Consider the following 10,424-nt stretch of genomic DNA (forward strand, 5'->3'; position numbering starts at 1 on the left):
ATCCGCCCAGTCCTCTAGCCTTAGTACAGTAGATTTGAAATTGGTGCCTAAGATTATAAAGCCTAAATCACTGATAGTATGGCTCGGTAAATTAAAGTGGTGAGCAACATGAAGCCGTTTTGATGGTCTTAACTATTTTTTTTTGTGGTTGTTAAGCCTGAGTTTACATTCGGTTTTGCCTACAATAATTACTGTTATTACGTTTAGTTCAAAATAGTTTAGTCTGAGTTTACATTCGATTTCGCCTACATAATTGCTGTTTATTACATTTTATGTAATAGTAGCGTGCTGCGCTTTTGTACGACGATGACGACAAAATTCAAATTCAGCAAACTGGGTTCGGCAAACCGGGTTTCGGCCAACTGGGATTTTATGTTTTCAGTGAACTAGATTCGGCCAACTGGTTTTTCGGCAAAGTGGGTTAAATTCTGCAAACTGGGTTTCGACAAACTGGATTTCGAACAACTGGAAGGCTACCTATGGATTTGACCATTTGGCGCACCAAGAGCGTGTTCCCGTCCAGTTAATAGGGGTTGGTCGTAGTGTTAAAAGATATAATTCTCCTCATTTTACAAAAAGCGGTGCCCCAAAGTAGGGTTCTACTGTGTAACATTGGTCGTATATTTTGTATCTTCGATGGCATTTATATATTATCTGGAGGTCTTGGGTAGTGGGGAGCTATGGAAAAAAATTCTGGTTCTAAGGAGTAAAAAAGGTTACCGACCGTCGGATTAATTAATTAATTAATTTCATACTCTGTTTTGTCTTGTTTTACTGTGTGTGTTGTGGGCGCTAATAATCAAATTCGGCTAGATGAATCACCCTCATTAAAGATTGTTGAAAAATAAATAATTTTTTCGAGTCTAGGTCTATGTAATTTGAGCCATCCAATGTATCTGATGTTTATAATTTTAAATAATAATAATAAGGTAAAAAATAACAATGACATTAATATTATTATCAAGTGACATTTTTTTTAGGTGTGAAGATGCATTTCATTTCACCTAGAAGCTGAATAGGCCTATGTATATTATTTGTAAACTACAATGATAATTTAACCAAAAATGTTTTTAGCACCAAATATTTTACTACCATTAAGAATTTATTAATAATGAGGCTTATTTGTATTTGTCCTATATATAGTAACTATATACACTACTTCAACGATAAATAAACTAGTAGTTCTACATCAGTAGGCCTATGCATTTCTAGTTCTATTCTACTCTTAAACGCTCACTGATGAGACATTGAAAATAGTCCAAGGCCTACATTATTAAGATTTTCTATATACGTTCATGCTTGGGTTGGCCGAGAAAATGTTGCAATGCGGGAAGGTGTGCGTGACTGAACCGGGAAGCAAGAGAGGGATGCCTAGGCTAGGGACTAAAAAATGAAATGTTATACAATGTCTTAGGCCTAGACTTTACATTAACATTTGTCTCGGTCATACATGGAACTGCTCTGGCATGATTCCAGTTATTGTCCAATATTTATAGCTCTGTAATTCCTGCAAACCGGGAGTAATACTCCTTTGATTCGCCCGCAAAATATCACGATGCTCGCACTCGGGTCTCACTCTTCCGGCAACAAACAGATATGACATACGTTGACGTCTAACTGTTGACCAATCATATTAAAGAAAATTTTGAAAACCGCAGTACGAATCGTGTAAAAGTCTACTTTTAAACAGTGCTAAACTTTTGGTTATAAAAAACACCTTTATATAGGTCCTATTTTGGTAATTTGTGATAAACTTTTAGTAATTGTTTTACTTATAATTAGGTTTATATTTAGATCATAAAACGTTTTGTTGCAATTTTGTCCAATCAAATCCGTATTTCTGGCGTACTACTTCCTCAATTGTTGTTTCAGGTTGTAATAATCTTTTTTTTTTTAAAATAAAAACTTACCCACCCAACCTTCCCATAGTTATTTATGTGTCAGATAGGCAGTTTTTGGTCGCCAACCTTGCATTATGTCAAACCTGTTCCAATTTTGGGGTTATGCGCGGTGTTACATCTTTTCGTAGCACTGCCCATCCGGCCACTCTTGTGTTCCCGTTATCGCCAAACAATTACTTTCATCATTAATTTGGAACGTGGACACAAAACATAATACAAATGAAGAGGATGGCTGAATCGGTTTCCTTCTTAGTAATAAAAAAAACCCAAATATTTTGGATATGTAGTAGAGTAAAATGAACTCCAAAGATATCCCATACTATTGTCACCCTTCACTTTGCTGTACACTGATAGATGGGTTTCCCCTCATTTTAAAATTCTGGATCTGCTTCTGGGATAACCATCACATTGAATTTAGAATGAAATTGTTTTTTTAGGTCAATGCTCGGTGTACAAATCTCATTTGTTAGTCCTACAAATGGATTCAGTATCATTCTGTTATCAAAATCTTTCACTTTCTGTCTATTAAGTCTTATGTGTTATTTGCAGCCTCGTTGTTCTATAAAGGCATTCGTCTGTGTATATTTTCCCTCTCGTTTTCATTTCTCTCCAGTATTCACGCCACTACCTATACCATTCTGATCACTGTCTCCTAACAACCACTTAATCATTATTATTGTTGTGAATAGTTTCCAGTAAAGCCACTACAAACGCATACCCAGTTGCATAGAATGTGTTTAAGTATCTGTTATTATATAACAATATCTTAATACTCTGTAATTCAGCTGATTCGTTGCCGTTGAGTGCAAATGTGCATCTGTAGGCTGTTGTTTTATTGTGCATACCAGCGTACATTCAACGGCTTGCAGTTAGATAGCCCGCCAAACGAAACCGAATCTCCAATCCTGGAGCCTAAATGTTGGAAATTACAAGTGACGTTCTGTACTGAATGCCTGATGTTTTATTGTTGCTTCTAAGAACTCATTAGGATTTAGGAAGCGTATTTATGTTTGATATACATTTTTGATATGCCAAAGCTGACAAAATTGCGGCTGGTCTGGATCGTACCGTTATGGTGTTCACACTTTTCTTTTACATTCTGTATTGTGTTCCGTGAGTACAAGTACAATGCCTCTATCATAATTTGGATAACGATATGGATTTTGATGCCTTTTAGTGAACTGTAGGCAGATCAAACTTTTTGATCCAGGTTATGAAAAACTATACAGTGTATTTTTAAATCACGGGGATAATAAGGAAATAAGACGAAGCAAGTACAGAGTGTGCATCTATTAATCTAAGGCAGATTCTTTGGTGTTAATATTTGGCCTTTTATATCCATTCCCAGAAGCCAGGACGCCCAAGCATCCCTGTGTAATCTGTCATTAGATAGTTTTCGCCACACGACGTTAACCTTAACGTTATTGGATGACATCATAATTTATTTATCTTGCGTTGCGGAGTACGTAAATTTCAGTATTTTACGTGCTCGACGTACGTTACTTACGAGTTTGCGCATGCGTATTTCGATTTGTTTACAAAAAAGGGGTGGAGCTATCGCGTTGCATGTTGGGTATTAACGTTAAAGTTAAGGTTAACGTCGTGCGGCGAAAACTACCTACCGTATTAATTCCAGACGCGCGATTTCGTGCGATCAGTGTGAAAACTGGACCCACGCTAAGTGCGAGTATATACCAAGATGGAAGTATTATGAGCTTGTCAATTCTGGTGATGATTTTCCATTTCAATGCTGTAAATGTGCATTGAATCATTTACCCTTTAATGAGGTGGACTTCAAAACACATCCGTCTAATAGCAATACAGAAAAGACTGGGTCTACGGGCTGTCATGAATTCCTACTTAACGTATTTCTAAGCAGTAAAGAAATGACTAGGACTCAACACGTTATATTTTCATTGCGGATTTTTTGGGCTCAGTACAGACTCCAAAAGTATGCATTTTCTTTTAGTTTTAAGGCGTATGCAGATTTTATAAGTCCGCAATGACGATATAACGTGTTACTCCCTCTTTGACATATAAAATACAAACACAGCTCCCAATGTTGTAACGCAACTCTCAAATAAACTTTTATTTTGTATTTAAAACGAATCGATTCAGGATGCAGGGATTGAGATCCCAGGGTACTTGCTTATAAGAAAAAATCGTAAGAGATCAGGTGGCGGGGTTTGTATGTATATTAGAGAGGAAATTGCACTTAACTAACGGCAAGACCTTACCTGTGATGGCTTATAATCAATATGGGCAGATGTATTTCTACCAAGTAACCTGATTGGAATATGCTATATATGACCTCCCAAACAATATGATTTTTAGAAGTTGTTAGAACAGGTTTGTAATGACAGTAATGCTATTGAATAACAGGAATGTATAATTTTAATACCAATGTTCTAAATAAAAAGAATACTCTTTTAAATGATTTTGTCACTTCCAAAGTGTATTTGATCTTAAGCAATTGATTGTGAATCCAACTAGAATCTGTGCTACTAGTACTATCGATTAGTGTTTTTCGTCTGAGCAAGATAAAAACCAGTCAGTCAGTGGTAATAAATATTGGTATTAGTGACCACATGTTAATTTACCGTACCAGAAAGATAACAAAAACAACTTTCAATAAACATAACGTATAGGATTCGACCTTACGCTGCCATCTTCGCATAAATGCGAACGCCACACAGTTGGTGTGCATGCTAGTTTCGCATAAATGCGATAAGGCTCACTGTCAGCCGTACGCCACCTTCGCATAAATGCGAATTGGTGAAGGTCTTCAAAAAAACGACCATAGAGCGGCTGTTTTAACACTAACCCAAATAGTGTTTAGTGCATATGAAAGCTAATGAATTTCTGCACATTTTGATGTGAAACTTGCTGAGTGTTGTTTTGTTAGAAGTTTGAGTCTTTGCAAGTTGATGATGTTTTGAAATGTTGAGAAACTTTATTCTTCTGTAGTTGTTACAGCTGTGCTGAATAATAGGGAGACTTAGAAACTGACATAAAAAACGATGTTCTGGTCCTAGGCCTAGCTAGGTCTGAACTGTGATGGTAATGTTAGTAAATATACGTAGGCCTAGGATTCGTTATTTTGATTTTCATCAGCAAGTAATTTGACTTCGAAAACACATACTCTGCTAATAGGCCTAGGCCCAATATACAATTTGTGATAGGCCTTGACAAAATAATCTTATCGTTTATTCACTAAATAATAAATAAAATGCAGAAATAAAAGCATATATGTACAAACCAACTAATGCTGATTAATTGTTTTTAGATTTATATTTTCATGATCTGACTAGTTTATGAATTATTGAGCAAATAATATACACTATCAAAAATAAGCATTACGTTGACCTTGTTAAATAATTAGCTGGAACAGGGGATTAGAGGTAATGTTATCAGCTGGCGCTCTGGTTGACTGAATAAGAAAAGAGCTGGCAGCGTAAGGGTTAAAACATACTGTAAAGACCTGTTCTTAATGAAATAGACTGGTCGGATGTGTTCGACTGTAACAATGTCACTGATGCATGGACGATTTTTAAAACTAAATTTTCAAGTTTTGGATAAAATTGCACTAGTTAAAAAAAAACTGTACCATGAAATTTCAAATTTTATTAGGCAAAGAGATTAGTTCCTTTGTAAATTCAAGAAAATTATGAATCCTGCACATTATGATCAATTCATATATTTTAGAAATCAGGTTAAGTATAAGAAAGGTAGAGCCAAATCGCGGTAAAGTTTGGGCCACCCCACTGATAAAAGAATTCTAGAGAAAATTATCAAGCGGTTATTAAGATTGTACATGGTCTAAGCAATAATAAGGCAACTGGCTTAGATAACATTCCAGCTAGATTTATTAAGGATGCTTCTCCTGTAATATCAACAGCCCTAGCTCATATAATTAACATGTCAATTACCTCTGGTGATTACCCTGATGATTTAAAAATGGCGAAAGTTGTTCCATTATTATAAGAGCCGATGCTACTAATTACAGACCCATATCAGTTTTGAATATTGTATCGAAGGTTCTTGAGAGGATTGTCTTCAACCAGTTAAATGAGTAGTTGAACGAACACAAGCTTTTATTTCAATTTCAATCCGGTTTTTGTCCCTTATATTCAACTGACACTTGTTTAATTCATTTATTTGATTATATTAAAACTGAAAGTAACAAAGGCAATTACACTGGGATGGGCACGTTGGACATACATAAATTCTTTGACACCGTCAACCACGACATTCTACCGAATAAACTAAAAACATTAGGAATTAATGACATTTCGATTGACTGGTTTAAGTCATATTCAACTGGTAGAAAACAAATGGTAGCAGTCAGTGACACACTATCTAGTGTACGACCTATTTTTTCTAAAGTACCTCAGGGTTTAATCTTGGGACCCCTTTTGTTTTTAATATTATATGAACGACATGTCCAGTGCTGCAAAATGTAAACTCCTTTTATATGCAGATGACTTCGCTTTAATTGTATCTGGGAAGAATATATCAGTAATCGAAAAGAGTTTAAGTTCAGAACTGGAATCGGTTAAATTTAGGCAAAACCAAGTGCACCTTGTTTGGTACGAAGAGAAGGCTAACAAACATGAAGTCTTCAAATATCACTTGTAATGGCAATATTATAGATTCGAAACTGGAAGTTAATTACCTAGGAATAACATTAAATCAATTTCTTTCATGTGAGACAATAGCCTCAAAATCTTAACTAAAAGTGCAAATAAACTTAAACTTTTATATCGTAATACTAGAAATTTTGACTCGAAAACGAAAAATTTATTAGTGTCAACTTTAATCCGGTGTCAGTTTGACTACACAATGCTCAGCGTGGTACAGCAGACTGTCTAAAAAAATGAAGAGTAAGCTACAGTGTGCCCAAAATAAAATTAATTGATATATGCTAAATTTTCCACCCAGACAACATACCGGTCTTACTGAGTTTAAATATGTTAACATGCTACCAATTGAACATTGTGTTGAATAACTAAAATTAAATCATTATGTATGAAATCATACATTGCACCAGATTACATGAGACAACATGTCGTAAAAGTTTGTGATCACCATAGTTATAACACTAGGGCTAGCAACTTATGTGTAATCCCTCGTGTGAATAACTGTGGTCTTAGTTCCTTTTTATACACTTGTATAAGTAATTGAAACAGGCTACCTTCAAATGTTAAACAATGTCATTCGTTAAGCAGTTTAAAAAGTATGTGAGAAAACTTTTATTCAATAGGCTTGTTTTAGATGAGTAAATAATTTAATATCTCTTTAGATTTTTATATCTATTATATATGCTAACTTTTTAAGGACCACATTGGAGATAAGTGCCTTGTGCGCTTTTATGTGCTTCATCCTAGTAATGTTTTACACTTTTCTTTTCTTTTATATTCAGTAAAATAATATAAAAGAAAAGTGTAAAACATTTTTCTTTTAAATAATATAAAAGAAAAATGTTTTACACTTTTCTTTTATATTATTTTACTGAATAAATTCAATCAAATCAATCATACATGTGCTTCTACTGCCTGGAAATTGCTAGTGTGCGCCACTTAGGATGGCAACAAAAGCTTTCCTGCCTCAACCCTACCCCTCTTGTCAAGAGCACAAGATGATATGCCATTTCGTATATCACTTTGGAGTATTTTTTTCTTCATCCACATGGATGCTTTTATTTTTCTCATTGTTTATTCTGAATTCATTCCTGGTGTACGAGATTACATATATAAATGTTAAATTTTTTGTGTATTTATTGTTATTATTGTTGTTATAACTATCATATTATTTTTTTTTTTTAAAGTTTGGAGCTGCACAAGCCGTTGGAATGATAAGTGCTAAAGAAACAACGTTTTTTCTAAAAAATGCCCAGCAGCCTGTCATAGTTGGTGACTATTTTAGTGTAATTATCGAAGCCCGTAGTAGCATGGGCCAACATAGAAAAATAGGAGGCGATTTCTGGTTTGGAGCAATTAGAAGTCCCAAAGGTAATGCGGCAGGAAAGATAATCGACTTCAACAATGGAACTTACGAAGTAATATTTTTTGCTGGATGGACTGGTGATGCCACAATTGAAATTATATTGGTACATCCATCAGAAACTACTGATTTTATTGAAGAAAAACTTTGGCCCATGAAAGATAGAATAATCTGGAGTGGAAAATTTTCTGCTAATAAACAATATGAGACAAAAACATGTAGATTTGGAAAGCAGTCCGAGCATCTTAATCAATGCGTGCATAGCTATCCATTAGCGTTGGGACAAACTGTGTTTCTTTGTGACAAACCAAAAAGGCTGTCATGTAACACACTAATTTCACTCAAATCCGTTGCTAATCATGTCGAAAAAAAATTTTCGGAGTTGTTATCTAAAAATAATGCTCTCTTTAACAAGTAAGTATATGCTGCAACTAGTCATTTTGTTATTGTTGATAATATATCTTCCTATATAAATGTTATAAATGTTAAATATTTGATTCTTCATTCATTAAATTTATATATATATATATATATATATATTTATATATATACAAAAATATATATAAGAGGCGTAGCGGAGACGAAATTAGGAGGTATTAGTTTTCGTTGCCGGAGGAGGTAGGGGTTGTGAGGCGTTACACCCCGGTTATGTCATTTAGTCACTAGACAGTCTCTATCACTACAGAAGAGGGGCAGTTGCATGTGTTTCCAGGCATGTGAAGGAGTTTCCCCCGATATATATCTCTTAGCTAAATGATTCATGGCACACTACTGTGTACTGATTATTTGACTGCCGATAGTCTTTCTACACCCAACCCCACCCTCACCCCTCCAGCAAAAATGATCCGCTATTGTAAAGCTTAGCCTAAGCCTGTTTATCAAATAAAGAAAGTAAAAACAATAGAAACTATGCTGTATTTTAAAATAGTCCAACTGCCCACATCTCCCAAACCCTGGCCTAAGCAGGGAGTTGTTATTAGAAGGAGTCACAACAAAAGTCTCTCTTTTGATCAGTCTACTTTTCCGACAAGATAAGAAAGCAGAGAGGTAGATAACGACGAGGTTCAATTACCGAATATGAGCATGCACAGTAAACCTTCTTATGCTTGTGTGTGACGAAAAAGCATGGCAACTAGAGAGAGTGTCAGTTATCAACTACACGCTTCGCCAAACCGATACAACAAATATGCCCCTATATCATTTCCCTGCTACGAAAACATGTTGAGTTTGAACTCAAATTACGTTTCTGTACGAAACTGTAAGAAAATAAGACATAAAGAAAATGATAGTTAACAAGTTGCATAAACTATTTGTCCTATTTATGAAATGGAGATACGTGCGGAAAATATAAAATATAAGCTTTAAAACTTATCAAAAACCTATGAAAATTACAAATGACGGTGTACGAACAAACACATATACTGTAGCTCCATTTCAAATAGTCGTAACTTTTAAACGAAAAGGCGAATTTTTATGCGGTTTTTTGTAAATTATTCTTCGTAAAACTCTCTTGAGATGCAAATTTATTGAACAGCGAAAATTGAATAAAAAAAACTCTACAAAGACAAAATTTTAAGAACTGAGGGCGCAAGACCGTCGGAAAAGTACCCTATTGACAAAAGACAGGCAGTTAGTCACGGTTCTCTTTGAAGATTCAGTACACCGCGCTTTGCTCATTGGCTGTAGATAAGTAGATAAATGTGTTGTGACTCCTTCTAAATAACAACTCCCTGGCCTAAGTAGGCCCTGGCCTTACCAGGCTTCTGGCCTAGCTCAGGCCCCTGGCTTAACCTGGCCCCTAGCCTACCTAGGCTCCTTGCTTTAATTCATAATCTGAATGCCAATACGCCAATATTCAAACCTATTCTAACTGATTAATTTTATATTGAATTATATACAGCAGAAATTCATTGCTTACCGATTAGGCCACCGTACTGCACTGGAGGTCCTATCTTACTCATGCCTCAGTAGGCCTACATTAAGTATTTGAATTTATAACACTATCAACGTCTCATACTTTTAGCACTTACTGATACCCTACAGCCTATCTTTACAATGATTATTACAGGTAACAGGATTTCTTGCGGTACGCGTACCTTCTTATTTTGTCCAATTGAGGGCGCCATTCTAATAACCTTTCTATGAAGCGCCAACTAGGTGACTTATATTTTAAAGTCTACGTAATAATACTAAATTTCGCTGTTTTCGCTATTCTGTAGAAACAGGAAAAGGTTAAAACATGTTTTTATTTGTTTAGGGTATACCCCTCCACTATGCCCCTGATATATATTTCAAATACGTATGATATTGACTTTAGAAAAACTAAAATTTATTGGGAAAATATTTCGGTTACTCCTGTAACACTAAACTTTTATTGGACGAATATTTCGGCTACCCCATCATGGCTTGACATAAGATGATTTAATGACAAGCGCTGACAAAGACTACAGGAGTAACCGAAATATTCGCCCTGTCTCTTATACACATCTATTACGTTTCTGTACGAAACTGTAAGAAAAT

At 35.2% G+C, this 10,424-nt stretch overlaps 1 pseudogene; it reads left to right on the forward strand.

Moving 5' to 3' along the window:
* Nucleotides 1–10,424, forward strand: part of LOC117124577 — a 30,630-nt pseudogene that overhangs the window by 11,063 nt on the left and 9,143 nt on the right.

Source organism: Anneissia japonica, unplaced genomic scaffold (assembly GCF_011630105.1).
Source record: "Anneissia japonica isolate Jap-2015-1 unplaced genomic scaffold, ASM1163010v1 scaffold2223_len56047_cov118, whole genome shotgun sequence".
Lineage (NCBI taxonomy): Eukaryota > Metazoa > Echinodermata > Crinoidea > Comatulida > Comatulidae > Anneissia > Anneissia japonica.